Raw genomic sequence first — 23,087 nt, 5'->3', positions numbered from 1 at the left:
AGCAACAAATAGCATATCAAGGTTAGATACACGGAACTAAAGCAATTAGTGCAACAAGGAGAGAAATAAATAATAATATGCTAAGAAAACAACAACCAAAGACAAGAGCAACAATGGTGAAATACCAACAAGAGTTACTACCGAGGTGCCGCCTCGTAGTCTCAAATCACAAAAATAAGTCACAATATTTCCTTATATTACCGCGGGAGCCTTGCAAGTAAAGAGTTCAACGGTTAAATAATGAATACGGAATAAAGGAAACAAGAACTTAAACTAAACATGTAGAGATAAGACAAGTAGACATGTGAACATAGGCTAGAAATGATGACTATAACATGTTAAGGTAATTCAATTAAGGCATAAAAGGAATCTACATAGCTAAAACTGGCAATTTCCACATTTATCCCATGTACACACTCGTCACCTTGCGTACACGACTTTCACTTATCACAATTATCACAACCAACACAAATCATATGGGAAAATTCCCCCACACAGGGTTAGGCAAGTTACTTACCTCAAATCACGCTAACTCAATCCACTAGTAGGCCTTTCCCTCAATTATCCAACTCCGAACAGCCCGAATCTAGCCAAAACAACTTTATACTATAAATATAAACTATAGGAAACTAATTTGAACAATAAAATTATGATCTTTACAAAGAAATAAAAAGTCAACCCAAAAGGTCAACCCAGATCCGCGCCTCAAAAACCGACCAAAATTACAAAATTCGAACACCCATTCGATAACGAGTCTAACCATACAAGAATTACTCAAATCCGACCTAAATTCGCCTTTCAAATCCCCAAATTTTAGCCTAAGAAGTTTCACAAATCTTTCTCAAATTCCAACTCCAAAACACTAATTTAATGATGAAAACAACAACACCTTACCCCAATGTTTTTCTGGAAAATCTCCCTAAACATTGCCTCACACCGAGCTCTCTAAGTCCAATAATAGATTATGAAGATCAAACCCTCGAACAATACCGTTCTGCCTAGCGATCCTCACTTCTGCGGGCCTGGGGTAGCACCTGCGATGCCACACCTGCGAAAAATCCATCATAGGTGCGGATTCCACTTAACTCCAGAAATTTTGCTTATGCGGACCATGGCTCGCACCTACGAGCCCACTTCTGCAGAGAAGGGCACATGCGGTCCTACCCAAAGCCTCCTCCTCCAATTCTGCTTCTGCATATGCTGGTCCGCGCTTGCGTAGGCGTACCTGCGAGCCTAGCCCTGGGCTCTCCTTTTCGCTTTTGCACTTCACCTTCCGCACCCGCGATTCCGCACCTCCGGTCAATCCCTCTACAGGTGCGATGACACCAGCAGGCCTGGGACTTCAGCAATGAGGCTATGTCCAAAATTGATCCGAATTCAATCTGAATCACACCCGGGCCCCCCGGGACCCCGTCTGAATATTCCACCAAGTCCCAAAACACATAATGGACCTACTCGAGGCCAAAAATCAAATAAAACAAAATCGATTCTACGAATCTCAACCCAATACAAGCGTAGAAAAATATGAACTTCCGAATTCAAAAATCAATGTCGATTCATACCAAAATAACTCCGATTGACTTCAAATTTTTCACACAAGTCATAAATTACATAATAGACTTGACTTCAAATTTTTCACACAAGTCATAAATTACATAATAGACCTTCCAACTTCCAGAATCGGGATCCAACCACGATATCAATAAAGTCAACTCTCGGTCAAACTTTCCAACCTTCCAAACCTTCAACTTTCCAACTTTCTCCAATTTACGCCAAAACGACCTACGGACCTCGAAATCAACATCCGGACACACTCCATGTCTTAAATCACCATACAGAGCTATTAGAATCGTTAAAACTCCATTCTGGAGTCGTCTACACAAAAGTTAAATTACGGTCAACTCTTTCACCTTAAAGCTCCAATTTAGGGACTATGTATCCCATTTCACTCTGAAACGCAGCCGAACCAAAACCAAATACCCCCAGCAAGTCACATAACCATAATACAACATAGAGGATACAATAAAAAGGGAATTGTGGCTAAAATACTCAAAATGATTGGCCGGGTTGTTACATCCTCCCCCTTTTACAACAAACATTCGTCCTTGAACGAGTATAGACACATACCTGAAGTGGTGAAAAGATGAGGATAATGGCTATGCATATCATGCTCGGTCTCCCAAGTCGCCTCATCAACTGGTTGACCCCTCCACTGAACCATCACTGAAGCAATGTTCTTCGACCTCAACTTTCGGACATGCCTGTCAAAAATGGCCACCGGCTCCTCAACATAAGACAAATCATTGTCCAACTGGACTGAGCTAAAATCCAACACATGAGACGAATCACTGTGATACTTCCGGAGCATAGAAACATGGAATACTGGATGAACTACAGCTAGACTAGGTGGCAGTGCAAGCTTGTAAGCCACCTCTCCAATCCTCTTGAGAATATCAAAAGGTCTGATATACCTAGGACTCAACTTGATCTTCTTTACGAACCTCATAACACCCTTCATGGGCGAAACCCGAAGTAAGACCCGCTCCCCAACCATGAATGCAACATCGTGAACCTTCCGATCTGTATAACTCTTTTGTCTAGATTGGGTTGTGCGAAGACGATCTTGAATCAATTTAACCTTTTCCAAAGCATCCTGAACCAAGTCTGTACCCAATAGCCTAGCCTCACCAGGCTCAAACCAACCCACCAGAGACCGACAGTGCCTCCCATACAAAGCCTCATATGGAGCCATCCGAATGCTCGACTGGTAGCTATTGTTGTAGGCAAACTCCGCAAGCGGCATGAACTGATCCCAAGAACCCCCAAACTCCATCACACACGCACGGAGCATATCCTCCAATATCTGAATAGTCCACTCGGGTTGTCCGTCCGTCTGAGGGTAAAATGCCGTACTCAACTCAACCTGCATGCCTAACTTACATTGTATGGCTCTCCAGAACCACGATGTAAACTACGTACCCCGGTCAGAGATGATGGATACCGGCATGCCATAAAGTATAACAATCTCGCGAATAAAAACATGAGCCAACTGCTCTGAAGAATAAGTAGTCACCACTAGAATAAAATGAGCCGACTTGGTCAACCTATGCACAATCACCCATACTGCATTGAACTTCCTCTAAGTCCGTGGAAGCCCAACAAGAAAATCCATAGTAACCCGCTCCCATTTCCACTCTGGGATCTCTAGCCTCTGAAGCAATCCACCTCACCGCTGATGCTCATACTTCACTTGCTGACAGTTTAGGCACCGAGCTACATATTCCACTATGTCTTTCTTCATTCTCCTCCACCAATAGTGCTGCCTCAAGTCCTGATACATCTTGGCGGCACTCGGATGAATGGAGTACCGTGAACTATGGGTCTCCTGAAAAATTAACTCACGCAAACCATCTACATTTGGCACATATAGCATGCCCTGTATCCGTAACACACCGCCATCCCCAATAGTGACCTCCTTGGAATCGTCGTGCTGAACAGTGTCCTTGAGGACAAGAAAATAGGGATCGTCATACCGACGCTCTCTGATACGATCATAAAGAGAAGACCGAGAAACCACACAAGCCAATACTTGGCTCGGCTCTGAAACATCCAGTCTAATAAACTGGTTGGCCAAGGCCTGAACATCCAATGCTAATGGCCTCTCCTTTGCCGGTTGATATGCTAAACTTCCCAAGCTCTCCGCCTTGCAACTCGAGGCATCGGCCACCATATTGGCCTTCCCCGGAGGATATGGAATGGTGATATCATAGTCCTTAAGCAACTGTAGCCATCTTCGTTCTTCAATTTAAGATCCTTCTGTTTGAACAAGTGTTGTAGACCCCGGTGGTCGGTATAGACCTCGCAAGGGACACCGTACAAATAGTGCCGCCAAATATTCAAGGCATGAACAATAGCTGCTAACTCAAGGTCATGGACATGATAGTTCTTCTCATGCACCTTCAGTTGTCTGAACGCGTAGGCAATCACCCTACCGCCCTGCATCAACATCGCACCGAGACCAATCCGCGATGCATCACAATATACAATATAAGACCCTGAACCTGTAGCCAATACCAATACTTTGGCTGTAGTCAAAGTTTTCTTGAGCTTTTGAAAGCTCTCCTCACACTCCTCGGTCCATCTGAAAGGAGCACCCTTCTGGGTCAATCTGGTCATAGGTGCAGCAATAGATGAGAAACGTTCTACGAATCGACGATAATACCCTGCCAAACCAAGAAAACTCCGGATCTCAGTAGCTGAAGACGGTCTGGGCCAACTCTACACTACTTCAATCTTTTTCGGATCTACCTTGATCCCCTCACTCGACACTTGATGGCCCAAAAATGCCATCGAATCAAGCCAGAATTTACACTTTGAAAATTTTTCATACAACTTATTTTCTCTAAAGGTCTGGAGCATGGTCCTCAGGTGCTGCTCATGATAATCCCGGCTCCGGGAGTACACCAGAATGTCGTCAATAAACACAATGATGAATGAGTCAAGATAGGGCTGGAATACACTGTTCATTAAGTGCAGGAATACTGCTGGGGCATTGGTCAGCCCAAATGACATCACAAGGAACTCGTAATGACCATACCGAGTCCTAAGGGCAGTCTTCGAGATATCTGGCTCTCAAATCTTAATCTGATGATAGTTCGAACGCAAATCATTCTTTGAGAACCCTCTAGCACTCTGTAGCTGATGAAATAGGTCATCAATGTGTGACAATGGATACCTGTTCTTTAGTTTAACCTTGTTCAAGTGTCGATAATCAATACATATGCGCAGAGAACCATCCTTCTTTTTTACAAACAAGACCGGAGCACCCCAAGGTGATACACTAGGCCAAATGAAACCCTTATCAAGAAACTCCTACAACTGCTCCTTCAACTCTACTGGGGCCTTACGATATCCCTGTCGGGCAGCATGCCCGTAAGATTCGCCAGAAATATACCTGTATAATCCCTCACTACCGGAACTGACTGAACGGTAGGAGTATCAACACTGACATCTCTCGTATTTTCCATATATGCATCACATCCCTTTCCAACCATCTGATGTGCCTTAAGGAAAGACATCACCCTGCAAGGAACCTAATCTAAAGTACCTCTCCACTCAAACCGCGGCAAACCTGGCATAGCCAACGTCACCGTCTTGGCGTGACAATCAAGAATAGGATGATAGGGAGACAACTAGTACATATCCAAGATAACATCGAAATCTACCATAATGAGCAACAATAGACCGGCTCTGGTCTAAAAAACACCAAGAACAGCTAAACACGACCGATATACATGGTCAACAACAGCAGAATCTCCCACAGGTGTGGACACATAGACAGGAGAACTTAACGAATCACGAGATATACCCAAATATGGAGCAAAGTAAGATGATACATAGGAATAAGTGGAGCCTGGATCAAATAAGACTAATGCATCTCTATGGCAAACTGGAACAACACTTGTGATAATTTAGTCGGATGAAACCGCCTCCGTCCTTGTAGAAAGAGCATAATATCTGGCTTGGCCTCCCCCTCTTGGGCGACCTCTACCTGTATGACCTCCATATCTAGCTAGTTATGCAGGTAGGGTGGAAAATGGTACGGTAACCACAGCCTGAGAAGCCTAAGGACCCTGTGGAATACATGGGGCCTAAGTAGTCTGTGGAGGTGCACCCCTCCTGATTCTTGGGCAGTCCCTCACTATATGACGAGTGCCACCACACTCAAAATATGCCCCTGAAGGACGTGGCTGCTGAGACTGACTCGGGCCTGGTCGGCTGGACTGACCGCTGAAAGCACCTCGTGTAGTAGGTGCACTAGACAATGGCAGTGCATAATGGGGAACCGGAGGCATGGGAGTGGCTGGAATATCGCTGGAAGCTAGAAGTGTTGAATGAATAGGGCGGCTCACATATCCCCTACCATGACGGACTGCAACTGGGGCACGGGAACCACTATATGTTCTAGAATCTCGGGGCCTCTTGGCCTCTCTCACCTCTCTCTCCCGGGCACACATACCCTTCAATCTCATAGAAATATCCACTACCTGCTGGTATGGGATGTCCATCTCCAACTCTCGAGCCATGATGAATTTGATACCGGGGTTGAGCCCCTCGATAAATTGATGAACTCGCTCTCTGACCATAGCAACCAAGGTTGGTGCATGCCTGGATAAATCACTGAACCAGATTGCATACTCCAATACGGTCATAGCACCCTGGCGCAACTGCTTAAACTCTGTGCGCCATGCATCCCTAAGACTTTCGGGAACAAACTCCCTCGTGAACATCTTTGATAACTGAGCTCAGGTGAGTGAAGCTGCAACGGCCGGGCTACCCAACTCATATGCTCGCCACCACTGATAAACCACTCCCTTAAGCTAGAACATAGTAAAAGCAACCCTACTCGACTCCAAAATACCCATAGTATGGATGATACGGTGGCACTCCTCAAGAAAACCATGGGAATCCACTGAAGCCAAATTGCTGAAAGTAGGAGGGTGGTACTTCTTGTACCTCTCAAACCTGAGCTGCTCCCCCCAGAAGCTGTTGCCCTAAACTCGGGCTGAACTAAGGCAACCGGCTACACTGGTATGACCTTTGTGACTTGGTCAACCTAGACCCGCTACTCTGGGTTACGGGCTGCGAGAGTCTGTGCTCCTCCCCCGGCCTGAGGGGTGGCAGGAGCAAGCGGGATCAACCCTTCCTAAGCCAGAGTGCCAAACATGCTGAAACACTGAGCGAGAGTCTCCTAAAGTGCTGGGGTGGTAACTGAGCGTGTCCTCACCATCTACAAGAGAATAGAAATACATAGATTTAGAATTTCGAAGTCAACAAATTCGCACAATAGGGAATCAAAAAAGTGAAGATTTTTCTAATAGTTTCATAGCCTCCCAAAGATAAGTACATATGTCTCCATAACGATCCGTGAGACTCTACTAAACATGCCTGTGACTCATAACACCTATGAACCTAGAGCTGTGATACCAACTTGTCACAACCCCAATTTCCCTCTGTAGGATACCGTGACGGCACCTAGTCTCTAAGACTAGGTAAGCCTATCGAACATAAGGGAATAGCTGAAATAATAATTAAAGTCTCAAAACTCAAAAACTAATATAAAAAATCTCCACAACTCAGTATATATACAATAGCCCAAAACCCGGCGAAATACAAGTTGTAAGATCTATAAAGTGATAATGAAGATCTCTACATACTAGTTTCTAGATAGGGATAGGGAAATAAAACAATCCAGGTGGAGTGGGACTCCAAGGCCTGCGGACCTGGCAGGTGTACCATGAAGTCTCCGAAAACCGAACTCCCACTAGTGCATGGACTGGTAGGAGGTACCTGGATCTACACAAAAAAATGTGCAGAAGCGTAGCATGAGCACACCACAATGGTACCCAGTAAGTGTCAAGCCTAACCTCGGTAGAGTAGTGACGAGGTCAGGTCACGGCCCTACTGGAATAAATAAGAAGACTGAACAAGTGTAAGGCAGTGAAATAATGACAGTAATGAAATTGAAGCAACAAATAGCATATCAAGGCTAGCTACACGGAACTAAAGCAATTAATTCAACAAGGAGAGAAATAAATAATAATATGCTAAGAAAACAACAACAAAAGACAAGAGCAACAATGGGGAAATACCAACAAGAGTCACTACCGAGGTACCGTATCGTAGTCTCAAATCACAAGAATAAGTCATAATCTTTCCTAATATCACCGCGGGAACCTTGCATTTTAGTTTTGAAAATTATTTTCCAGAAATAGCATCCCGCGTTTTAGCCAACCTTATCACACCGCATGACTTCTAGTAGTTCCCCTACTAGCCACACGTATCAAGCCCACCTTATCTCACCACATGCGTTTCAACCCAAAAACCTTATATGTCATGCCCCGAACTTGGGGAGCGCGACCGGCGCTCAACCGAGTGAACCCAACCGAGCAAGTCTATTAGATTTTCTTCTACCCAAACTCATTCATGAATAAAGAGGAGATGCACTCCATTAATCAAACACTGAAAAGATTTCATTAACAACTCACATTTCATTCCATTAGCAGCTTCGTTCATAATTTTCAAAATATTACAAGTTTATAGATATAATGAAAAACATGTTTGCCAAATACCAACATTTCTAGTTCAATTCCCCACATCAAACACCACCCACAACCTGTCTACGGAGCCTCTAAGTACAATAGAAGAGTAATATGGAAATGCTGGTAATAAGGCCCCGGCTATACCTCAAAACACAAAGTACAACATCAAATGATATCAGGCCCGGAATAGAGTAGGGCTCACCAAAACCTGCTGAATAGGGAGTAGCTGCTAACGAGTGCCAAAGTTGCCCGCTGGGGACGTTAGTACATATGGAATAATACTAGTATGTAAAGCTAAATATCCTCTTTCAAAATAGAATGTCCATAAAAGAAAAGGAAAACCATCGAAACAGCAAGCCACAATCAACAATATCCAAATATCCAGTTAAAACACAATAGTTTTCAAAATACGAACTTCATATACAATTTTGGTTGGGAGATCATTAGCACTGATATACCACCGTATTTGATAGCACGGAGTCCGATCACGCCCGATCGGCTAGGCCATCTCCTACGAACAATGTGGTTTGACATGTGATGTGAAATAAAGTTGTTACCAAGAGTAGTACCACCATGTGCACAACATGACGTCCGATCTCCACCCGATCAGCTAGGCCGCCTTCCCACATATGCCATGTGGGTTGACTTTTCCAATTCACAGTTATTACTAGTTTCATCCCATTTAAGGGGAATAATCACAATTTCACCAATATTTCAATTTCATCCCAAATAAGGGGAATAATTAGAATCCAACCCCTTCACCGGCACGTATAGTTTCAGGTGGGGGCCTTATGACCCACCCTTCCTCGGTGTTGCTAATGATGCTCCCAAAAATATTTTTGATTTGATTTGCACAAAAAGGTAACATAAATACAATTGTACTCACCTCAACATCTTTCACTTAGTATAAATTCTCATTAATATTTCCGGTCACTCACAACAACAATATTCCCTTGGCTCATTTGGTCATTCACAAGATTCTTTATTCCTTGCAAGGTAGTCATATTTCATATTTCACATTTTCACCTCTTTCAATTTCAAAGATCACCATCAAATATCAACATATAGAATATTTTAGCAATCATATACCTCAAATTCATTAGTAATGGAAACATTAAACACAAAAGGTTTCTTCCCAAAGAATGGGGCATACCGACTACCAATAGAAACACACATCAAAATCATACACAATCAATACACCATTTATTCTTGTAATACTCTTTCCCAGAAATGACAATATACAATTTTAACGCATTAGTATGTGAGAACTCGAGCCACATTGGATATATTTATAAAGCAAAGCATTAGTTAAAATAGCCACTTATGGGGCATGAATTGAGTACAAAAGCTATTAGGCAATTCTATTTTTGAAATAATTTATAAACAATTGAGTCGAAGCTTATTTCATAATCTTTATCACACCCTCTCATTTCATTAGCACCACTAGCCATAATTATAACTTAAATTCTTGGCACGTTGGCCACACTCTATATCCCCAATTCACATATTTCATTTTCAAGCATCTTTATAGATTATCAACAATAAGACATTTTCAATCAAGACTTTAGGTACACATATGAGCAATTTAGAGACTTAAACATGTCTAATTTTTCTCACACAATTTGGCATACTAGCTTTCATTTGAAACACGACTCAAAGCCATAACATTTAAATACGCAACCCATACTTTGAAACTCACTAGAACATTTTGGAATTCGATTCTAAGAGAGAAAGTTTAGCCAACATACCTGAAATTCGCCCCTTAATAATACTACGATGTTGCACCACACTAAACAACTTCAATCTACAACAATGCAACATAATTGCACCAATATTAGCAAGATTTCTATACTTTAAGTCATTTAGACTTTTTATCAAACATCTAGTGTACATATCTTTCTACAACCCCCTCCAATGGAATTTCTTCACCTAACAACCACCTTCCACACCAATGAATCACCTCACAATCGTCTCTAGGCCATCCACAACACGTTATTCCCAAATACTGTTGGCGCACCTTAAAATCTTAAATCATTAGAAAATTTTAACGGGATATTACATTCTCCCCCGCTTAGGATCATTCGTCCTCGAATGAGGGTCAAAATTATCCATTAGCACCCAATATGACTCAGTTGCTATAACACACACCAGCAGATCCAAATTTTTTAACTAACTCCCTAAATTTCCAAACATTTTGCCAGAGTCTCCCCTATAATTGGGGTCTATCCACCTGCCAGAGGACCACCAAAACAACTCGTAAAAACACATCCATAACACAACAAAGTATTACAATATATATATCAACAACACTGATCTCAACATTAAGGGCATTACATTAACAGAAGTGGTATCTAGACATGAGTTGCACATATTTAAATCATAACACATAACAAGTACCCTTTTGAATCACAACCATTTGGTTATATAGGCAAGTGAGAATACTTACTTTACTTTGACGGAGGCAGATCTCAATTTTCGGACTTATCTAACAGGAATGACAAGTAGGTACCTCTTATAAGCCAATTACCCATTAACTTCACCTTCAATAGTTTCCACCGGAACGATAGACAAAGGATTTCCAACAACTTTCTGGAACCTAGATACATGATGCTTCGGGTGCATGGAGGACAACGATGGAAAAATATCATACTCATAATTTGGCCTATTTTCTTCAATATTCCATAAGGCCTAATGTGACTACACATACTTTACCTTCCTCAACAATTCACCCAATGTATTCATAGAGAAAATCTTGAGAATAATCCATTCACTTTCTTCAACTCTAAATATCTACGCCGAACACCCAAAACTAAACCTTTGGCGACCTTCATCAATTATTCTAAGATGCGCTAACATGAATATGACCATAAAATTTCCTACCCAATATGTTTGATCATGGGATGATGCTTTTTCTTTGACATGTTTGAACCTTCAACCCCCATAGATTACTATAAATAGGAATAACGAGATCTGAGATTGGGCTGGAATTTTTCAAGAATCCATCAATGTGCTGAGCAGGGCATTTCGGGAGGTTATATCATAAGAGACATGAAGGTTACTGCCAACAGTGCTGATATGGTTAATCATTTTGATGACATCATTGATTCGACAAATGAGGCATAGAGTTGCCTAGTAGGCATTGATAATGTAGGGACCATGTTCATGATTCTGAGATTTAAAAGAAATGAGTCATTTAGACATGTGACATATGGGAGGCATGGTCGGGAGGATAAAGACATTAGCGTCAGTTATTCTTGGAAGACTATGAATCATAAAAAGACAACAACAATTGTTTCAAAATACATGAAGTTGCATTACGCCCGTAACATTAACTAACACAAGGAATAGATATGCCATAAGCCCATGAGGATTAAAAAAAAAAAGGTTGAACACTTGTGAGATTATTATTATTCTGACAACTTAATCCTTCACAATAGTTGATCCTATATGAGAGGACTAGAGATACAACAAACTTTTCTTTCAAATCAATATGCTCATCATATGTGCCAGAATCTAAAACATCCACCTGAAGTGGGGAGGAAAAGTTTATGTAAGGCTACTTAACTTTCAACCACACACGATTGAAACCATGTAGCTAGGAGATCTTAATGTTTGGATGAAATCATGTATTGGTTAGGGAGAATGTACACTTTTCTATGAGCTAGACATGTCTCTGCCATAATAAATCTCAAGCTGCGATACCGGGCCAAATCATGGGCAACTACAATACTAGGAACAAAGTGATCTACTTACTGCAGAATGATCTAAGTAGACATGAAAGTCATACTGAGATGGGCAAACAAAAAGATCTTCCTGTGACGAATTTGTGAAAATCTCAAATTTCCCAGAAACTTTTATGTAGACAAGTGACCCCTTTCAATTGACAAGTACACATATGATAGGTGTTGAGATATGCTCACATGTTACTAGACACTGAAAAGGATTCATGATAATATTTACAAAGGAGTGAAGTGATTGTTCAAACCATAGGAGCCACATACACCGGAGAGAAAAAGAGTGGCTCAAGAAGGATCTCAACACTAGGCCGCTATACATTGGATTTGAAACAATATAGGTAAACTTTATGTCGGTGCATGCATAAGCATAAGTGAGCAGATATTATCCATTTAAATCAAAAGGTTCTGTAAGAAATTCATCAGGTATAGTCCCTTGTTGAGAATTTAGGGAAGCAATGGGAAGTATTAACCTAGGGTTATAACTCATTCCAAGGAAATCATTATAGGACTCAATTCCTCAAGGAGTTGTAAATAAGAGAATTTGTGATAGAGTGACTTCGCGAATAATGCGTCTCGTTTAAAAAGTAAGTACATGCAATATTTTTTTATTCAATATTTTGGTTAAGACCATATTTATATAGGCTCTTAAATATAGATGTACATATACAACAAGGAAAATTATTCGTGTTCATAATGATGTATTAAGGAGTGACTTACTTGATGACTTTAGATTGACGGGGCAGTGCCTTAACTGATGCCCCTCGACTGCACATCCGTAACATACATTGGTACCATAGTGATATAACCCTGAATGACATATCCTAAACTTCACACAATAAGGATGAGGTCTGTTAAACTGACTCGCCCCACCGACCTGATATTTTCCCTTTTTGCATACATCATAAGCATTCCCCCTATCCTTCCCCCAGGACCCCGTGATGGGATTAACAATCTCCGCAACAGCTCGTTATATGGACTTTTGGAATTGCCCAAATCTACCACCCCTAACACGCTTTTGAGCATACTCACAACATGACGCAAAATGTTCCCTCCGGCATATCGGGCAGACCTGGATGGGTGTACCTAACCTAAGAGCATTTGTTCTTCTTGTGCCCCTTCTTTCCACAACCATAACATGCTTCAAGAATCATCCAACATAAACCCGAATGGCTCTTCTTTCATATCAAACATTCTGGCTCATTGATGCTAATAATCCTCTTTCATTTCTTAGGTGCTCTCACCACATATTCCGGTGGCACGGTAACATTTATAGGAACGATGACACTTCCCCTAGCAACTGGTTCTTTCAATACCTCCTCGCTGCCTCGAACTTGTGGGTTACTCATATGGAAAATAAGATATGACGAGGAATTTAGCTTCCTACCTTGAGCTCTATCGCACAATCTGGAGTATCAAAGAAGGGTGAAATTCCTAAATGTCCATGTAGCCTCCTCATTATAGATGTGGTCAACAACACAACGATAAGAAAGACTCTTCTATTCACGGCTCCGAGACATCCTAGGATACTTTAAAACCTTAGGCTCTGATACCAAGTTTGTCACGCCCTGAACTTAGGGAGCGCGACCGGCACTCAACCAAGTGAACCCGTCCGAGAAAGCCTATTAGATTTCCTTCTACCCAAACTCATTCATGAATAAAGAGGAGATGCACTTTATTAGTCAAACACTGAAAAGATTTCATTAACAACTCCCATTTCATTCCATTAGCAGTTTCGTTCATAATTTCCAAAATATTACAAGTTTATAGATATAATAAAAAATATGTTTGCCAAATACCAACATTTCTAGTTCAATTCCTCACATCAAACACCACCCACAACCTATCTACGGAGCCTCTAAGTACAATAGAAGAGTAATATAGAAATGCCGACAATAAGGCCGACAACTAGTTTCATTCCAATTAAGGGAAATAATCACAATTTTACAAATATTTCAATTTCATCCCAAATAAGGGGGATAATCACAATCCACCCCTACACCGGCATGTGTAGTTTCAGGTGCGGGCCTTATGACCCACCCTTCCTCGGTTTTACTAATGATGCCCCCAAAAATATTTTTGATTTGATTTGCATAAAAAGGTAACATAAATACAATTGTACTCACCTCAACATCTTTTACTTTATATAAATTCTCATTAGTATTTCCAGTTACTCACAACAATAATATTTCCTTGGCTCATTTGGTCATTCACAAGATTCGTTATTCCTGGCACGGTCGCCGTATTTCATATTCCACATTTTTACCTCTTTCAATTTCAAAGATCACCATCAAATATCAACATATAGAATATTTCAGCAATCATATACCTCAAATTCATTAGTAATAGAAACTTTAAACACAATAGATTTCTTCCCAAAGAATGGGGCATAACGACCAGCAATAGAAACACTCATCAAAATCATATAGAATCAATACACCATTTATTCTTGCAATACCCTTTCCCAGAATTTACAACATACAATTTCAACGTCTGAGTATGTGAGAACTCGAGCCACACTGGATATATCTATAAAGCAAATCATTAGTTAAAATAGACACTTATGGGGCATGAATTGAATGCAAAAGCTATTAGGCAATTCTATTTTCGAAATCATTTTTAAATAGTTGGGTTGAGGCTCATTTCATAATCTTTATCACACCTTCTCATTTCATTGGCACCACTAGCCATAATTATGACTTAAATTCTTAGCACGCTGACCACACTCTATATCCCCAATTCACTTATTTCATTTTCAAGCATCTTTATAGATTATCAACAACAAGACATTTTCAATCAAGACTTTAGGTACACATATGAGCAATTTAGAACCTTAAACATATCGAATTTTTCTCACACAATTTGGCATACTAGCTTTCATTTGAAACACGACTCAAAGCCATAACATTTTAATACGCAACCCATACTTTGAAACTCAAGGGAACATAATGGAATTCGATTCTAAGAGAGAAAGTTTAGCCAACATACCTGGAATTCGCCCCTTAATAATACTACGTCGTTGCACCACACTAAACAACTTCAATCTATAATAATGCAACACAATTGCTCCAATATTAGCAAGATTTCTATACTTTAAGTCACTTAGACTTTTTATCAAACATCTAGTGTGCATATCTTTCTACAACCCCCTCCAATGAAATTTATTCACCTAACAACAACCTTCCACACCAATGATTCACCTCACAATCGTCTCCATGCCATCCACAACTTCCATTAGCACATACATGCCCAACAATTCACTCCCAACCCATCAATCTAATCAATTAATTCATTTTACAATCTCTACAATACCAACACAACCTAGGTTAGGCATTTGTGGCTTCCAATCACTACCCCATAAGTCCTAACATATATTTCATATATAAATAATCACCATGAATCAGTTAGAGATGGTGGACATACCTCTTGTAGTGAGACTCTTGAAAATCCCAACTTGTAATGTTCTTGACCAATTTAGGGATTTGAATGGAAATCTATGGGTCTTTAAGATTAATCCTAGTTAATACAAGTGTTTAAGAGTAGTAATCAACTCAAAATTACTCCAAAAACATTACCATGATTCATGGGAGGGAGGTGTTGGACGGATTTCCCTTGATATGCAAGCCCTAGCTCAAAGAAATAACTTAACCCTCTCTCTACCCGGCCTTGGGGGTATTTAATGGGCTCCTACATGTGCGAACGCGCACCTGGGCAAGTGGCTGTGCATCTGGCCGCGCACACAAGGCAAAAACTCTCAAATATGCATGGCCGCGCATATGACACAGGTCCAGCAAAATGGCTATAACTTTCTGTATACATATCCAAATGACAAACGGTTTGATGCGTTGGAAACTAGACTCAAAGGAATTTAATTTGATAGGTATATAACTTTCTAAGTCATTATAGTATGGTAGAGGCATGCGTTTGAAGTATGATATTGTACGAATTGGGACATCCTTTCCACTTAATGTATCCAACTTGTTTCCTTACAAATTCTTTCCATTCACAAAACTCCTTAGTATGTTCCAACACAGCCTAAACATATATTTTCATTTCAAAATGATATGGTTCTATCCCATGGGTCTCCTTTAATATTCGAACACGCTATTCCCAAATACTGTTGGCGCGTCTTAAAATCTTAAATCATTAGAAAATTTTAACGGGGCCTTACATTATAGCACCACATACGTATCAATATCACAATGTATCACAAATCGCACCTCAAGTGCCCAATATCACAACTTGTCACAGAAATCAACAATAACAGTATTTTTACAATAAAGAGCTCATGGCTCAACCACAATATACCCAAGAGTCTCAACAATAATAACCGGTAGTGAATAACTCAACAAGAATAGTATTTCACAACTGAACAGTTTGCCTCAAAAGCAAATTACTGCCTTTATAACTCAATACAAATTTCAACAACAAGATATTTCAAGAATAACAACTTCAAGTAAAGAGTTCAATTGTTAAATAATGAATACGGAATAAAGGAAACAAGAACTTCAACTAAACATGTAGAGCAATTAGCAAGTAAGAGATAAGACAAGTAGACATGTGAAAATAGACTAGAAATGATGACTATAACATGTTAAGGTAACTCAATTAAGGCATAAAAGGAATCTACATAGCTAAAACCGGTAACTTCCACATTTAGTCCATTTACACACTCGTCACCTTGCGTACACGGCTTTCACATATCACAATTATCACAACCAACACAAATTCTATGGAAAAATTCCCTCACACAAGGTTAGACAAGTCACTTACCTCAAATCACGCTAACTCAATCCACTAGTAGGTCTTTCCCTCGATTATCCAATTCCAAACAGCTCGAATCTAGCCAAAACAACTTCATACTATAAATATAAACTATAAGAAACTAATTTGAACAATAAAATTATGATCTTTACAAAGAAATAAAAAGTCAACCTGAAAGGTCACTACAAAAAATAGCATTTAACGACGAACGAAATCCGTCACTATAGAGCCCTTTTCTGTCGCTAAGCAGGATTAGCGACGGATTACCATCTGTTTTTGATTTGCTCGTTGCTAAGCTCTTCGCGATGGAAAAATGGAACCCGTCGCAATATTAGCGACGTTCTAGCGACGAACATTATCCGTTGCTACAGTTAGCGACAGAATTTCCGTCGCTATATTAGGAAATTTTATCGCTAAATTGATAATGCATTTCACCGTTGGTATACTTTTGCGACGGAAAGTCGGCCGCTAATCTGTCGCCAATATTTTGAGTCATTTCATCTTTGCATTTGGCGACCAAAATCGTTTGTTGCAATCTGACGCAATGTTATTTTTATATTTATTTTTGTTACGAATACTATTCGTCGCAATCTATCGCAATATTTTTCCCTTTTAGATCTTTTTTATTTAACATTTTAAATTTTCTCTGCTTATGCACTTTGTATGTAAATTATTAGATATCCTTAATAATAACTAAAATTCATATAAATTAACATACTTCAAGGTCCAAAATGATATCAAAATGCATATAGCTAATACAATTAAGTTCGAATTATCCCTAACACCAATAATAAAGTTCAAACCAAAAAGCTTCCAAATACGAGGCTTAGGGGTTAAGGTCATCATCTGAAACCGATGGATGAACCCCATGAACAATAGCAATAGTAGGAGAATGAACTATTGGTACCACATCTGATGGGTGGTCAGTAGAAGTAGGCTGATGTGAGGGTGACAAAATCATTTCACGCACCCGCTCAGTCAACACTGGAAGCATGTGATCAGTTAACACGGGAACTATGTGCTCTGTTAGTGCAGGAATCAAACGCATCCCTAACTCATCCAGGTTCTCTATTGATGCTGATTGAGCACTTGAAGGTGGTATTGATGATGAAGCATCTGATCCAGAAGAGCCACGAAGATTCGGCCCATAGTAGCATTTTGCTTGAGATCCAAGACCATATACTCTTCTCTTCTTTTCCCTTCCCGTAGCTTCGTAATATGTTTTACATTGATCAATATCAGATTGAGTTTGTGTTTGTTCCCGTAATATTTCTTGATACCTTTCTTGTAAAAAAGGTGTAATAAGTAGTGAAACTAAAATAGTCAAGAATGTTGAGCATTTAATTAACCAACAGAGAGGATACTTTTCATACTTGTTATATGCAAGGACAAAATTATAGGAGGACAAAAGTCCTAACAAAGTATTATATGATACTATAATTATAATCTAATCTTTATCTACAACATCCTAATAATGGAAACATAAGTTATAACCTTACATGACTGTAGACTGAAACAATCCTCTCAAGAAGTTAAGCTTGAGCTTGGAAGAGTTGTCGTATTCTTTTTGTTTCTTCGCTTGTTAGATGAACTAATGCAAATACTATATGATGACAATAATAAAATTGGTATAACTAATTCAAGCGCAATTAGTATTTGCAAGATGCATATCCAACATTAGTTAAAGTAGAATCTATCTACAAATTAAAATTCAACTTTGAATGCACTCTTCTCAGCTAAAACACATATGGCTTATCTGGTCTTTCATAATAAAATATAACTCGGCAATATATATATAACATAAACTGATAAATTAACCAATATCTTTTCTAAATAGTTGGGAAGAAAGACAAATGTATAGAAAAACTTTAGAACTAAGTTATAAAACTTACGGGATTAAAGGAAAAGCTCAACCCATAGCATTAATTAAAATTGTAATACTTCCAGATTTTAATATTCTTTTTAACAAGTGCGACTTGAGATAGAGACGAGATTGACTATCAAACACAATAATAATCTATGAATGCACATTTTTTGTTATATTCTTTAATTCTTTATAATTTTACCAAAACTGCTCACTTTTCGTATCCACCCTATTGTTCACATTATCAGTGACAGAGATATAATTCATGGTAAACATCAAGCTAAGTTATGCAAGTATCTGAGACCTATTGAGCTAAACCAAAAAAGCCCAAAAAATCATTTGTTCAAACACCCATTTGAAGTTACTAATCAACAAGCAATATTAAAAAAAAATTGTTGTCAAATAAAGCTCTAGATAGAGACAGCGACAAAGAGAGAGGGAGAAATAGAAAGAGTAGAGAGAGTTTACCTGAACTTGATTTGGCTATCCGTATAAGCGGCGACGGTATTAATTAAGAAGAAACGGAGCTTGACATATCATCAAAAGCGGTGAAAGCACCCTATGAAACAAAAAATATAAATTAAATTTCTAATACATAATTTGTCTAAAGCTATGTGAAGAAATTTTTTGTAGATTTGGACAAAAAATTAAGAAGATAAGCAGGAGACGATTAATTAGACCACCAAAGGAATTTGTTAGTTTCATATATTAAACAAAACATCTCTTAGGCAAACATACTTGATAATATACAAATAGGTGGCTTATCTTTTTTGGTACCCAAAATTAGTACTAAGCATAAGAAAGAGAATAAGAAACAAAGCCATCTACAAACCTTAGATTCACGTTGGCTACTGATATTTGCTCTTGTTCATAAAATCCCTTATCCAGTTTATCTCCCAGCTGAAATTTGCTCTCTCGTGTGTCTTCTATTCTTTTAGAAGAGACTAGGTGTTTTACCATATTTGTGCCCTAGGGAAAATACTTAAGTGGTCATCAGCAACGGATTAGCTACAGATATAGTTCCGTCGCTAAACATAACTTTATTTTTCTTTAAAAAAATAATTAACGACGGAAATTTCCGTAGCAAGGAGTTTTAAAATATTTTCATAAAGAAATTAAATCTAGCGACGGATGTTCCGTTGCTAAATCCATCACTGTAGTTAAATAAATTGTGTCGCTCACCTTTTGTCGCTAAATCCGTAGGTAAATTGAGGGCGCCAATATTTAGCGCCAACAATTAGCGACAAATTTTCGATTTCGTCACTATTCCGTCGCTATATTAGATACTAACTATTTTTTGGCTTTTTTTGCAACGAAACTGTTATTCCGTAGCCAATCCGTCGTTAATCAACGATGGAACAAAATTTGTCGCTAAAATCCGTCGCTAATTGTTATTTGTTTTTGTAGTGGGTCAACTCGGGCCCGCACCTCAGAACTCAACAAAAATTATAAAATTCGAACACCCATTCGATAACGAGTCCATATAAGAATTACTCAAATCCGACCTCAAATTGCCTTTCAAATCCCCAAATTTTAACCTAAGAAGTTTCACAAATTTTTCCCAATTTTTCAACTCCAAAATACTAATTTAAAGATGAAAACAATAATAGATTCGTGTATTTTAACCAGAATCGTGTTAGGAATTCTTACTCCAATATTTTTCTTGAAAATCTCCCGAAACATAGCCTCACACCGAACTCTCTAAGTCCAAAAATGGACTATAAAGATTAAACCCTCGAACAAGATATTTATACCCAGCGATCCTCGCTTCTACGGGCCTGGGGTCGCACCTGCAATGCCGCACATGCGGAAAATCCATCGCAGGTGCGGATTCCATTTAACTCCAGAAATTACGCTTCTGCGGACCATGGCTCGCACCTGCGATCCCGCTTATGCGGAGAAGGAGATCGCACCTGCGGTCCCGCCAAAAGTCTCCTCCTCCAATTCCGCTTCTGCGCAAGCTGGTCCGCGCATGCGTAGGCGCACCTGCGCCTAGGTGTCCGCACCTGTGAGCCCAGCCCTGGGCTCTCCTTTTTGCTTCTGCGCTTCACCTTCCGCACCTGCAGTCAATCCCTCTGCAGGTGCGATGACACCAGCACGTCGGGGACTTCAGCAATGAGGCTAAGTCCAAAATTGATCTGAATCACACCCGGGGCCCTCGGGGCCCCATCCGAATATACCAACAAGTCCCAAAATACATAATGGACCTACTCGAGGCCCAAAATCACATAAAACAACATTAATTCTACGAATCATAACCCAATTCAAGCCTAGGAAACTATGGACTTCCAAATTTCGAAACCAATGTCGATTCATACCAAAAAACTCTGATTGACTCCAAATTTTGCACACAAGTCATAAATAACATAAAGGACCTATTCTAACTTTTAGAATCGGGATCCGACCCCGATATCAATAAAATTAAATCACGGTCATATCTTCAACAAATGTTTTACTAGCAGGTGTGTCCTCGTCAACTAATCTAGACCTTGATCTTGTTCTTTTTTTACCGATAGACTTTGATGGCTATTTATTTTTTTTCCTCCTATCATGCTTAGAAATCTCAGCATTTTCTTTACTAGGGCAAGCTTTAGAAGTATCTGCATATCATTTTCTAGTAGCAATTTTTGAAGGCTCAGTAATTGCTTTACTTGGCGATGCTTCTTTTTCTGCATTTCCTTTCCTGTTTGAAAGCTTTGAAGGCTGTGCAATTGCATTCTTTGTCAAAGGAATATGCTTCTTAGCAACTAATTTCCTCCTCATATTACCTACATGCAAATATGCAATATCACATTTAATAATTTCAAACTTATGATCAGGATAACAAAAATAAGCCCCAATTCCAGCAAACATCTATGACCATAAAACAATCGACCGTAGGTTTATCGATAAACATTAGGTCGTCAGTTATGACAAAATTCTAAAACACAGAGCACAGAGGTAGTCTAAGAAGCAAATATAACTACTCACGCCATATAAGATATGGTTATACACAACCCAATCGATCTTGAACATGCACATGAACGAATCACTCTACAAAATCCGAAAACAAAAATGTAAGAAACGGTAAAAGAAGAATTTAGGATTTACTACAATTGACGCATTCTGAGCTTTAATACAGTGCTTGTTGGGTCTATAAAGATGATTCCACCCAAAATCGAAGTTTGATTCTTGTCCCTTCCCGCCGAAAACCACCGTAGTCGATGGGGTTGAGTGACAGAGGGAAGAGAGAGCAGAGAGAATAGAGAGATGAGAGAGAAATTGGGCAGAAAAATCAGAGAGAAGTATTATTTTTTAAACTTTATAGGTGACCCACAAGTTTTTAAAATATTAAAAAGGTCCCATCCACCTTAACCCACTCATTTAACTATTTTTCAACCCAAAAGAAATTGAGAAAGAAAATGTGAGGTCACTTGACCAATGCAGGTCTTCTTGCCAAATGTTCTCGAGTGACTTGCCTCGATCATCTGATTTATGCTTCTCTTTACAACAATTCTTATTACTTTCTGTTGTGTGCCTTCTTTTTTCCAATGCCTCTATGTTAATCTTTATGATATTCACATTTTTCAATCAGTCTGCTCCGACTTTTTCCCTTTAATTTAATTATTAATGTTCTGCATATATCTTTCCGCCAAATCATGTATTTTCCATTTAAATTATACGCCATTTGTGATGCTCGACAGTATTTGTGAATAGTAATACTGTATCATATCTTCTTAGAAGACCTTGAAGGCTTGAATCAGTTTCCAGAGGAAAAAAGAAAAGGTAGAGAGAGAAGGAAAATAATCAGTTTCCGAAGTGGTCTTTAGGTTAATAAAAAAGGTTCTTAAAAGAGTATAGCTGATTGTATAACTATTTTACTCTTGTGAGAGGAAACAAGATGCAGTGGTATATATTTACTGTTGAGATATTAGATATGAATATGTGTTGTAGTTTCTTAAGAACTTTGAAGTATAAAATAAATATTCTTTCACATATAAGTTTCAAACTAAAGCGATTGTAGAAGAACACACTATTAAATTAATATTAGGCACCTTAATATTATTAGCAGTAATTTGCATAGGACGCCGAGATACACAGGCATATTAACAACTTTATATTTCCAAGAATATTAACTTTTTAGGAACTTTGAATTTAATTTGGAAATCAAGCACCAATTAGCATTTGCTTGAATAAATGGAGGAGGAGAAAAGATGACAATAGCCGTGCCGAATCCAAAGTTTAGATGATGTGAATTCTAAATTTAAATTCTAAATTCTAAAATATATACTTAATCTTATTTATATCTTTATTTTAAAATAGTGTGAATTATGAATCAAAAAGTCATGAGTTTGCGAAACTCGCAGTATACTTAGACCAAACAACTAGCAAGAAAACTTAAGGTTTGGGATACAATTTGCATTATATCGTTCAAGTTGTGTGTACCGAAAATTTATAATAACTCTTTGTAACAAGCTTGACGTGATAACAAGCTAGAAGATGGACACCGCCCAGCGTTGAGCAACAAAGGAGTTTGAATCCTCTTATGAAGGAGGTCGTGAAGAAGGAAGTAATTAAGTGGTTTGATGCAGGTATTATTTTTCCTATTTATGACAGTAATTGGGTAAGCCCAGTGTAATGTGT

At 39.1% G+C, this 23,087-nt stretch overlaps 1 long non-coding RNA gene across 1 annotated transcript; it reads right to left on the bottom strand.

Moving 5' to 3' along the window:
* Window positions 1-17,335: 17,335 nt before the first annotated feature.
* On the bottom strand, window positions 17,336-19,431 carry LOC107830551 (uncharacterized). The gene is made up of 3 exons (XR_001658171.2): window positions 19,297-19,431; window positions 18,933-19,023; window positions 17,336-17,880 (listed from the first exon to the last, which is right to left on the bottom strand). It is a non-coding gene; the product is annotated as an uncharacterized LOC107830551 (long non-coding RNA).
* Between the last annotated feature and the right edge of the window lie 3,656 nt (window positions 19,432-23,087).

The sequence above is a fragment of the Nicotiana tabacum genome, chromosome 23 (assembly GCF_000715075.1).
Source record: "Nicotiana tabacum cultivar K326 chromosome 23, ASM71507v2, whole genome shotgun sequence".
NCBI classification, from domain to species: domain Eukaryota; kingdom Viridiplantae; phylum Streptophyta; class Magnoliopsida; order Solanales; family Solanaceae; genus Nicotiana; species Nicotiana tabacum.
The sequence above is the reverse complement of the archived record's forward strand: the minus strand, read 5'-3'. Positions and strand labels throughout refer to the sequence as shown.